Source organism: Xenopus tropicalis, chromosome 3, assembly GCF_000004195.4.
Source record: "Xenopus tropicalis strain Nigerian chromosome 3, UCB_Xtro_10.0, whole genome shotgun sequence".
Taxonomy (NCBI): domain Eukaryota; kingdom Metazoa; phylum Chordata; class Amphibia; order Anura; family Pipidae; genus Xenopus; species Xenopus tropicalis.
The window spans coordinates 144,856,039-144,868,093 of record NC_030679.2 but is presented as its reverse complement, the minus strand read 5'-3'; the positions used below and the strand labels follow the sequence as shown (position 1 = coordinate 144,868,093).

The window sequence follows — 12,055 nt, the reverse complement described above, 5'->3', positions numbered from 1 at the left end:
CATTCATCAATCAGTTACCAGAGGCCTCTTTATTCAGACAGCTACAATCTACTCTAGAGAAAACGTTGGCGCATCTAGAAGTGGAAAATGACCCAACCCCTACCAGTCGATGAACTAAACGAATACACATCACAAGGGATAAAATAATCCAAACAGATCTGATCAAGTGCACCAATCAGCTTAGCTAAAAGAAATGTTATCATTATTGTACAGGGAACAAACCATCAGACCAAACAACTCTTCAAATCAAAGTTTTGGAAAAATATTCCAACCCACCCTTAACGAAGGAGACCATTTTTTAGATTCATTTGAATGCTGAAGATTTATTACTGCTCAGAAAGAACATCTGGCTGCCACGATAATGACCAAGGAAGTAACCATAGCTTTGAAGCCTCCCAGCCAGGCAAAGCTGGCCATAGAGACGCTGCTTTAAGGAGATAGTAGACCAACTCTACTCCACAATTTTGCCTGCAAGACTTCAACCACTTATCAAAATTATTTATAGGGATGCAAAGTATATAGTGATGGTAAAGACCACCTGTCACAAGGGGAGATTTTGATTATCAAATAAGGTTGAAACTGGCTAAATACCCAAACCAAGCAGCCAGCTATGTACTTGCCTGTGAATTTGTAGCGCCCACTCCCTTCTCCCCAGGCCCACCCCAATTCCTGTTAAATGTACACTTCTAGCCATACAGATCTGCCCCTTCAGGTCCTGGTCCGCCCGTTCGTGTCTCTGGCCTTTCCCTGCCTTTATTTAACTTTATAAAAGGTGGCAACCCTGACATCAAACTGTTGAGTAGACCCCTGGCATTCATTTTTAATGCTTTTTGACATCTGGGAGATAACAGACATCTAATGACATCTGGGAGATAACGATCTGAATTTGAAAATTCCTATCACTTTAGGAAAGAATTGCAGTTTTGTAGTTTGGAGAAGAAAAACATATGAACCCATTTTGGATTCATCAGAATGTGTTTCTGGAAAAATCTATGGTTTCATGGGATAGAACTACTCAGCATAGGATAGTAAAGCCCTTTATTAGAAGCATTATATTGTGGTCCCTGTTTTGTTCCTTAGTGACCCACAATGGAGTTGGTGGAGCTGTGGCTCTTACTTGGTTTGTGTTCATATTAGGATGGTCTTGGGGCATGACAATGAAGCAGCCAAAGTGGAAGAGCATTTATTCCTATTATGTTAGGATTTTTAGCTCTGTGGACAGTAGATGGCAGGGTGTCCCCATGAATGGCTCAGATAAGGTTGCCTGCTGCTGGAATTCCATTCAGAGTTTTCATTTAGAGCTTCAGGCATTTCTACCTTTATGGCAGTGCTGGGACAAGAGGAGGGAAACCATAGAATCAGGGTTCTACTGTCGTTACGCTGCTGCTTATTTATCTCTATTCAGGGACACAGCAGCTATGGAGCTCACCTCATTATACCTTGTGTATGTATTGCCATATGGTGGCCATATTTACATGTGAATGGGAAATTCGCTATATTCAAAACAGATGGGGAATGACCTGTAAATATAATATAATAAACATATTGGAGATAATATATAATAATATGTCATATTATTTTGACATACACCAAATCCTGGATTCAGTTTGGAATTCAACTGAATCTATGCCTTTTCCAGCAAGATTTGGATTTGGGCAAATCAAATCTAACTTTTGTGACTATCGCAAATTTTTTTTTTATTTTTTTTTTTTACTTTACACTGATATCCACCCCCTCCTTGTATTTGCAAATTAGGGTTCCAATTTGATTTAGCCAAATCCTCTTGAATGATTTGGTGTTTGTTTGAATCCCCAAAAAGTGGATCTAAGAAATAGTGATGTAATGGATGACGTATTTTACAATGATTGGTTTTAGGTAATAGTGGTTGTGGTTTGCTACCTTTTTATTATGGATATTTAACTTTCCTCTTTGGAGCCTGTGACTAAGGGGCTGATTTACTTACCCACGAACGGGTCGAATGGAGTCCGATTGCGTTTTTTTCGTAATGATCGGTACTTTGCGATTTTTTCGTATGTTTTGCGATTTTTTCGGATTCTTTACGAATTTTTCGGATCCAATACGATTTTTGCGTAAAAACGCGAGTTTTCCTATCCATTACGAAAGTTGCGTAAAAAGTTGCGCATTTTGCGTAGCGTTAAAACTTACGCGAAAAATGCGCAACTTTTCGCGTAAGTTTTAACGCTACGCAAAATGCGCAACTTTTTACGCAACTTTCGTAATGGATACGAAAAACTCGCGTTTTTACGCAAAAATCGTATTGGATCCGAAAAATTCGTACAGAATCCGAAAAAATCGCAAAACATACGAAAAAGTCGCAAAATATTCGTTTTCAAGTCGGAACTTTTCCAATTCGGGTCGGATTCGTGGGTTAGTAAATCAGCCCCTAAGTGTTGGGCAAGCATGAAATGCATTAGGCTTACCCCTGTAGATTGTAACCTCTTGGGAGCAGGGCCCTCTGATCCTATTGTTACTGTATACCCTTATTTGTTAAACTTTTTAAGATCCCTCTTTGTTTAAATTTATTGTGAAGCGCTGTATAATGTGCACAAGCAGAGCATTAGTTACAATCAGGGGTAGTATTCACTTATACCCCTGAGCAGTTGAGGATCAACACTAAAGAATACTGGGGGTACTAAGCCTTCTGCTCTTTTTGTTGGAGCCTCTGGCTGCTCTAAGTACCCTCAGCCTGACTCACTTTCCTTAAATGGGAGACCTATTGCTTGGCCTGCAGGGAGATTGTGATTCGGGGGTACACGTTGGGGGGAAGAGTGCAGGGAGGATTTAAGATGGTGTTTGGGAACTCAGTGGCTGGAATGAATGGCCCTCAGTGGGCCCTGGAAATCCAAGTGGGGAACTGGACATAACACATGGTGACCCCCTTTATAAAGGAAATCCGACACCCCCTGACCAACTACAGAACTGCCATCAAACTCTTTAACCTGAAAACTCTAAAACATGCCCTTGGCTGGATTAAACTTTCTGGGGACTACTTAAAGTAAAGGTAAGCAAACCCTTTATCTCCCTACATCTCTGACAGATTTCCTTATTGGTTGATCCTAGCATGAAATGCTATAATCTTATTGGGATACCAGTAACCACTGTTTCTCACTTTATATAATGTGTCTCAGGTGCCAGTACCCACTGTCTCTCATTGTATATGATGCATCTGCTAAAAAAGCCGGGGCTGTGATGTCATGGGGGCAGGGCTATGACACAGCTCCTCACTATTTGAGATGTCAGCACCCACTGTTGCTCACTGGGTGCCATTAGCAACTGCCTCTAACTGGGTATAATGTGCCTGGGGTTTCTGTACCCACTGCCTCTGAACGTATATAATGTGTCTGGGGGGCCAGTGCTTACTGATTTTGACCATATATAATGTACCTGGGGGGCCAGGACCCACTGCCTCCAAACATATATAATGTGTCTGGGGGGCCAATACTTACTGATTTTGACCATATATAGTGTGCCTGGGGGGACAGGACTCTCTTGTTCTGATCAGGGCCAGAACTAGGTGTAGGCAGAAGAGGCATGTGTCTAGGGTGCAATGCTAGGGGCAGGCCCGGAGGGGGTGAGGGCAAGGATTCAAGCGGGGTTGCCTAGGGTGCCTGGCTGGCTTTGGCCCATCACTGCCTCTGACTATATATAATGTCCCTGGAATGCCAGTACCAACTGCCTCTGACCATATATAATGTTTATAGGGGGGCTGGTGTACCCTGCCTCTGCCAGTATATAATGTGTCTAGGGTGCCATTACCCTCTGTTTCTGATATAATAGGGCTCATTCACAATTCTTCACGGTGTGGAAAGAGCAAAAAAAGTGGGAGGTAAGTACATGGGTAAATGGGAGGTAAGTACAGGGCTGTGGTGCCCCAGCTAATACATCTACTGCCCAGCACCCATTTATATCTCAAAATCTAGAACAAATAAACCTATTTGTGAAAAAGTGACAGTTCTTCGCTAATAAAAACCGTTGGCATCTTCTTGGGCAGAAGCAGAGCAAATACCATGTGGGCGGTTCTGTGGAACTGGCACCTTCATGTGACTTTATTACCCTGAGAAACCCAGGATTTTTTATTTTATTTCTCCATTATATATTTATTTTCTTGCTTTGCAGTTCCTGTTAGTGCTGCCGCGTGGAATCCAGGAACACGGAGATATCTGTTGCAGTTACCATAATTCAGTTTTTTTACTGGAATTGCACAATGGTTGCTTTATCTGGGAATTTCCCCAGTTTGCAGACACGCTGAGGAGCGCTGATAAGGGCTTGTCACTTGTCACGTGCCGGCTGGATTGTGAATAAATAACTCGACCATAGTGGCATTCCAGGAAGCCAGAAGTACAATGGAATTCTTGGCTTATTGCACACACGATTAGAATCCACATTCTGTATATGAGCCGGGGAACGGAAGGATCTAGTCGTGACGAAGTTAAAGGTTCATTAGACTCACAAGCAAGTTTTCCCTAGCTATAGAACTGTCTCTGCATAAATAACACATTCTCAGTGCCCCTGCCCTTAGATCTGCCCCATAAGGGCTCATATACCAACAAAAGCATAAATTGAAACTTGGTGCACTAAAAAATAGCCTTGCACAGGGACCAATGGGGGGCCATTTACTAACTGTTGGATTTTTTTCCCCCGCTAAAGGTCGCAGAAAAAAAGTTGCGACTTCTCCGAGATTAACTATGGGCCAAAACAGCTAAAAATCAGAATCCGACAATTCGCCAGCTAAAACTTGCTGAGATCATAAATAAGTCAATAGCAGATGTCCCTTCCCTGGAGGAGGATCCTTCTTTTGCTTCGGATTTTTGATTAGGGTTGCCACCTCTGCCGGCTTTCTTAGCCGGGTAGGGGTAACGTCACAGGGGACGGGGAAGAGGCAGGGCTGTGACGTCATGCAGCGGGAAAGAGGTGGGGCCATGACATCATGGGGTGGAGCTATGACGCGGCAACCGGTCAATGTTACTGAGCCCTGCCCGGTTTTCCTAATTTGATCACAGTCTTAAATTGAATATTTTTTAAATTTTTGTGACTTATCTGCAACTTTTCCTGCCAGACATTCATGGAAACGAGCCTATTGAATATTAAGATGAAAAAAAAAAAGAGTGTTAGTGTTTTAGTCAATCTTCCCCAATAGAACCCTTGAAATATCAACAGCCTTCCTCTGCTTCAGGTATCAGGTAGCGTGGATCTAAGGTGCTGAATTTAGGCTCTTTGGGGGCATGGTTTTGAATCATTCAATGCCAGACATGTTCTTCCAATGGATTTGCAAAAATTTTTGCCAGAACCAGAACTGGTCCTCATCCCTAAAGATGAGGACACCCTGGCAAGGTTCATGCACTTTCATCACCACAGTGATGTGGGGTGGGGACATCACTGCCTATATGCCCTAGAGACGGCAGGGTCAAGTGTGGACCAGTGGTGGGCAGGAGAGGCCCCCCCACTGCTGCACCCTAGTCAGATGCCTCTTTTGCCCACCCCTAGTTCCAGCCCTGATCCCTGGGCAGGATATTAAGATACGTGTGTGTAAATACCAGAGCAATTATAACATAAGAAACAAATTAATTTTGTAAATAAAAAAAATAAGGGGAAAATGTTTAATCCGGCCCCCATGCTGGCATATACTGTATTTCTATATGGGTCTCTAGGCTTTTACTTCCTTTCCATATCTTGTATAATATCTCTTTTCTGTGTATTAAGGTGGCCATACATGTAGCAATTTTGATTATTCGTGCAATCTTGTTCTTTTGTTTTGACTCATTTTATTCATATTAATTGAAAAAAAAAAATGTACAAGGCCCGGGAAAATGCCCTACCTGATGGTAGCGTGGCCGAGCGGTCTAAGGCGCTGGATTTAGGCTCCAGTCTCCTTGGAGGCGTGGGTTCGAATCCCACCACTGCCAAATTTTGTAAAAATGGACTCGCTGCTGTTACAGTTGTGCTGCCTGTACTGTTTCACACAAACATAGTGGCATTTGGGTTAAAACAGTGTCAACTAGAGTCTGCCAGATTGAAATCCTGCTTCCTTTTACTTGTATGTGATTGTCCAACCCTGTTAACAATGGGCAAATCCTATTTACTTGTATGGGACTTCTGTTACATATACTTTAGGGGTGTGGGTTTGTGGAAGACCCTTCTGGTGCTGGTGACCCATTTAACTGACTTCCTTGTCTAACATGAAGCTCTGCCCCCTTTCCTTTTCTCTCCAACGATGAAGACCTCAAATAGGTGCCTCCTGGGCATGCTCACTGCCTCCGATAAAAATCAACAAGGCATGCCAAGTGGGCACCTATTTGAAGTCATCACAGTCAGAAAGAGAAGGGGTGCCCAGGAAGAAAAAAAGTGTGGAGCCTCATGCGCTAACTGATCTGGTCTGATTTAAAGCGCAAATATGCCTACATGTACTATAAAGGAAGCAAACCAGCTGGTAGCATGGCCGAGCGGTCTAAGGTGCTGGGTTAAGGCTCCAGTCTCCTGGGGGGCGTGGGTTTGAATCCCACCGCTGCCAATCTTTAACAAAAATTTAAAACAACCTAACTGAGGAATGAATCAAACTAAAATCCAGTGTTTCATGATTCAGGATGAGCGAATCTGGCCCATTTCACTTTGCTCAAAAATTCACAAAATGTGTTAAAGTCAATTGGCATTTTCTTGGGAAACATTTATTTTTAACCGTGCAACATTTTTTCATCCATTAGAAGCTATAAGGCTTTTTTTTGCAGCGAATCCTGGCGAAACATTTCACTCATCACTATTCATGGATACATAGAGAATAATATTAGGCATGTACATGGCCATGAAGTCAAAGTGAGAATAATTAGAACCAGTCTAGGAACATGTCACTACTTTTATGAGCCAAATAGCCTAACCTGATACTGATAGTATGTTAAATATATAATATTCCCTTTCCTACTTACCAACCAACTTTCCATTTGTCCAAAATCAGTCCAAAATGCTTCTATCATCTGAAGCGTGGCACCAGGGAACAAAATCATCTATGGGGGAGCCATCATCAGCCTGATGGGGAGGAGCTAAAACTGCCTGAGAAGAAGGAAAGAAGACAAGCACAGCCAAAGGCAGTAGCACTTGCTTGTATAGCACACAGAATAAATTGCTACTACTTGTCTACTTTCAGCCTGGCACAAAGAGGTTATCGGCTGTTATTTGGGGTGCATATATATTCAGACAAAGGGCTGAATTCCTTATTACCGTGCCCATTAGCATTCACCTCACAACTGTTTCCTTGATACCATATTTTAAATAGGGCTACAGCGCTGTAACTAGAATGACTAGGTGGGCACATCGGGAGAAGATTCGCTTGTTGGCCACATTAAGGAGCTGTAGTTAGGCTCCAGTCTCTATGGAGGCATGGGTTAGAAGCCCTCCAAATTTTGTGAAAATGGACAAGACTGTTGTCTTTCCAAGCTGTGTAGGCTCAATTTGTAGCTTACATATAGCATAGATGGCTTCCAACATGTGCTCAACATTTGGCTCGTTGGTCTAGGGGTGTGATTCTCGCTTAGGGTGCGAGAGGTCCCGGGTTCAAATCCCGGACGAGCCCGTGGCTTTTTAGTGGAACGTGACGTTCTCCAGGAATTCTTGATGGTGTTTAGGTAATGGAGTTAGGTGAGGATTTTGACAGCCACCCTCTGAATAACCTTTTTTGTCATATATAAATATTTGATGACAAAGCTTTGTGCACATCCATCAACATCAAGACGAAATAGGTAATAGTAACAAATGCATTTTTTTTTTTTAAATGCTTTTATTTTCCTTTTTCCAAACAAGCAAAACAAGTGTAAGAAAGGGGGGGAAAAGAAGGGAAGAAAAGAGAGGGAGGGAGAAATTGGCAAGGGGTTTATACATTTGCTCGCATTGGTGAGGCATGGGGGCTCAGTGTGGTGGGTCCGACGTGTCCACTGTTCTAGGCAGGGGGTCCCTTTCCTCGTCCAGCCATGGTTGCCATATTTTATCAAACTTTGCTGGGCATCCTCTGGCAAGGTATGTCAGTTTAATGGAAGGTAAGGCTCCATTGATGAGTTTAGTCCATTGTTTTTTCCGGGGAGGTTTGGGTCCCATCCAGTGGAGTATAATACATTTCCGAGAATAGTAGAGTAGGGATCGGGCAAACAGTCTAGAGGCAGTGCTTCCTACTTGATCTTCCAGGATGCCGAGTAGGCAGGTATGTGGTGAGAGGAGGGGAGGATAGGCAAGGTGGAGTGACGTGTGTGGTGATGTCTTTCCAGAAATCCTGAATCGTGGGGCAGTTCCAGATCATATGTAGAAAGTCTGCTTGGTCTGTTTGACAACTGTGACACTTGTCAGTCTCTCTGCGACCAATTTCCTTTAACCTGACCGGGGTATAGTAGATCTGCATCAGGAATTTGTATTGAATTAGCCTATCCCTAGAGGATATCAAAAAATGGTATAAGTTCTCTGTCACCTCCTCCCATTGCTTGTCTGTCAGGTCATCCAGCAATGATCTCCATTTGAGGTAAGTTCTGTGGAAGGGAGCCTGTGAGGCTGAGTTCAGTAGGGAGTAGAGCCGAGACACCAGCTTGGGGGGGCATTCCTGGGCCAACAAATTTTCTATGGGGTAGTTCTCATAAACTAAGGATGTTTCCCGGAATTGGTCTACAAATGCCTCCCTCAGCTGTAAATATTTACACAGTTTAACATCAGTTAGTAAAGGTCTGCTTCTAAGGTCAGTGTATGTGGGGAACAAGTTCTCCCCAAGTTTATCCTTGAGCCTTTTTATACCTGCTATGGGCCAAGTTTGGAATTGGGGCAGTTGCGTAAGGTGAAGTAAATTATTGTTGTTCCAGAGGGGGAGCCTGGGTGAGAGGAGTGGTGGGTCTATATTTAGTTTGCGGAGTGCCATGAGCCACAGTCTGTGTGTAAGTTTTATAATAGGGATAGTATGGTATATGTCTCCTTGTGTTCGGTATGGGGCATTTTCCATGGCATCAACCGAGCCCAGTATTGTGGCTTGTAACGCCATATTCGGGTTTTCAGCGTCTGGGGCAAGCCACCAGTGGATGTAGGCCACTTGGGAGGCGATATAATACGCTTGGAGATTAGGTAGCCCCAGACCTCCCCTTTCTTGAGGGGCACATAGGATCTCTTTGTCTATTCGTGGAGTTTTGTTGTTCCAAATAAAGGAAGTGGTAATTTTGTCTATTCGCAGAAAGAGTTTTTTGGGTAGATATATGGGGGCGTTGCAAAATACATATAGAAATTTTGGGAGGAAAATCATTTTGAAGAGAGTCACCCTTCCCCAGAGAGTAAGTGGGAGTCGCTGCCACACCTCTACAGTTCTGGCATAATGTTGGATTATAGGTTCTAAGTTTAGTGCTGTATATCGGGATAAGTCCTTGTGTATCTGAATACCCAAGTATTTAAATGAGTCCGCTAGTTGTAGGTCAGGATGTGGGGGTCTGATAGGGGTTACTGGTTGGTCAATTGGAAAAATGACAGATTTCCTCCAATTCACCTTGAGCCCAGAATGTGTGCCATAGGTTTGTATCAGTTCCATCGCTATTTGCAGAGAGGGTCCTGTATAGTGGAAATACAGGAGTACGTCGTCCGCATATAGTGAAATTTTTTCCCCCACTTCCCGGAATTTGAGTCCTTTGTAGTTTATTGCTTTCCTGACAGCAATTGCGAGTGGTTCGACAGCTAGGGCAAAGAGGAGGGGAGACAGGGGGCATCCCTGTCTTGTTCCCCTGTGCATAGTAATGGTCGAGGATAGGATTCCATTAACTCTCACCCTAGCTGAGACGCTTAAGCCAGTCTATAAATTCTCTACCTATATTGTAGTGTGGCAGAAATTCCCATAGGTAGGTCCATTCGACGGAGTCGAAGGCCTTTTCCCAATCTATAAATAGTATTGCTCTATTCCCAATACTCTCGTGTGTGACTTGCAAGTTGGTGTAGAGCCGCCTGATGTTTATGTCAGGGGCTTTCAGTGGCATAAAACCTGGCTGGTCTGGCTCTATTAGTGTGGTTATTACTTTGGAGAGGCGTGTGGCTAATACTTTAGCTAGGACTTAAACATCCACATTGAGGAGGGAAATTGGTCTGTATGCTCCACATTGCGAGGGGTCTCCACCCGCTTTGGGTATTACTACTATAATTGCCTCTCTCATCGATTGGGGTAGATTGTCACTGTTTTTAGCCTCATTTAGGGTGTCTAAAAGGTGTGGAAGTATATGTTCCGCGTGCGCTCTGTACCACTCCGCAGGGTACCCATCCGGGCCTGGAGTTTTTTGCGGGGGGAGGGCTTGTAGGGCCTGTAGTAATTCACTCTTGGTTATGGGTTCGTTAAGGTAGTTGGATTGGTGGGTGTCTAGTGTAGGGAAGGGGATTGTAGAGAGATATCCTCGGATTTGGTCAGTTGTGGCTCCCCCTCTGGAAGTGTATAAATTAGCATAGTATACAGCAAATTCGTCGGCTATAGCCTTTGGGTTGGTAATATTTCTGCCATCGGTTGTTGCTATCCTTGCTACTGTTACTGTTTCTGTTGGAAGTTTCGCTAACCTAGCTAAGAGCTTACTGTTTTTCTCACCCTGGTCAAATATTCTTTGTTGAGTATAGAGGAGTTGCTTTTTGGTAAGTTCTACCTGTTTCAGTGTTAACGCCTGTTCTGCAAATTTGATAGCCTGGTATGTATTATTTGTGGGTTGGGCTGTGTAGTCACTTTGCGCTTGCATTAAATTAGCCTCAAGGAGATCAACTTCCTCTTGGCGTTGCTTGCGATAACGTTTAATGGCTTGTATCAATTTGCCCCGTACCACTGCTTTAGAGGCATCCCAGAGGACATCTGGGGTGGTAGAGTTGGCGTTCTCCTCCCAATACTGTATTGTGGCTTCATTGCTGGCTTCCAGAATATTAGGTATTTTAAGCCAGATTGGGCTGAGGCGCCAAATTCTAGATTGTGTAGGGGCTTGAGTGTCTAAGGTGAGTTGGAGGGGGGAGTGATCTGAGAGCACTCTGGGTAGGTACACAGCCCCTACCACCAGTGGGGTGAAGTCTTGAGTTACCAAAGCTAGGTCTATACGGGTAAGCGTTTTGTGGGTCAGTGAGTGACATGAATGGGCTTTGTCCCTAGGGTGTTTAAGTCTCCATATATCTTTTAGCATCATGGCTTCTGACCATCTAGAGAAAGTGGAGTGTGCGGTCTGCCCTATAGGTATTTTGTCTAATTGTGGGTTCATAACCATATTAAAGTCTCCTATTATGCACAGGGGCGCAACAGGTAGTTCAAGCAGCTTGTTCATCACAGCATTTAGTGTACCCAGAGTGAGAGGGGGAGGAACATACAAGGAGCATAACGTTAGAGTAATTTCATGTATTTTGCAGTGTATAGTGAAAAATCTCCCTTGCGGGTCGCTTTTGACAGCTAGACACACAAATGGGAGGCCTTTCCGTACTAATATAGAGACCCCTCTCGCGTAAGAGGAGTAGGTGGAGTGGAAGGAGTGGGCTACCCAGTATTTCTTGAGTGCTAGTATCCTCTGCCCCTCCAGGTGGGTTTCCTGAAGGCATATTATTGCAGGTGGGTCTTTTTTAGTAAGATAGTTAAATATAGATGCTCTCTTGTATTTCGAGTTCATCCCCCTGACATTCCACGATACTAACTTAACTAAGTTGGAAGACATTATCTAATATTGATAGCATAATTAGCAACCTTTCATTGAGCAATGCGAGCAAAAGAGGGTGGAAAGAAGACAAAGGAAGGAATAAAGATAGGTATTTAACATAGAACATATCCCCAAAAACAATCCCCCCACCCCTGCCCATCCCTTCAAACGTAGGTGGGCCTTGTCCCAAAACCAAAAAATAAATGACACTGTGTCCCACTTAGGGTGAGTCCAAAGGTGTCATGATAATCTGTAACAATGCTCAACTTGAGCTAACAAAATCAACTTGCTGCACTCGAGGTAGATGTCGTTGCAGCTAGGGAGTCCCCTCTTGGTGGTCTTTAGTGAGCTGCCCTCCAGAAAGCCGATTATAGGAGTTGTTGCATCTTACG

At 43.7% G+C, this 12,055-nt stretch overlaps 2 non-coding genes across 2 annotated transcripts; both read left to right on the top strand.

The window, feature by feature from the left end:
* Positions 1 to 5,842: 5,842 nt before the first annotated feature.
* trnal-uag lies at positions 5,843 to 5,924 on the top strand. The gene has a single exon. It is a non-coding gene; the product is annotated as a tRNA-Leu (tRNA).
* Positions 5,925 to 7,510: 1,586 nt separating this feature from the next.
* Positions 7,511 to 7,582, top strand: trnap-agg. The gene has a single exon. It is a non-coding gene; the product is annotated as a tRNA-Pro (tRNA).
* The last annotated feature ends 4,473 nt before the right edge of the window (positions 7,583 to 12,055 follow it).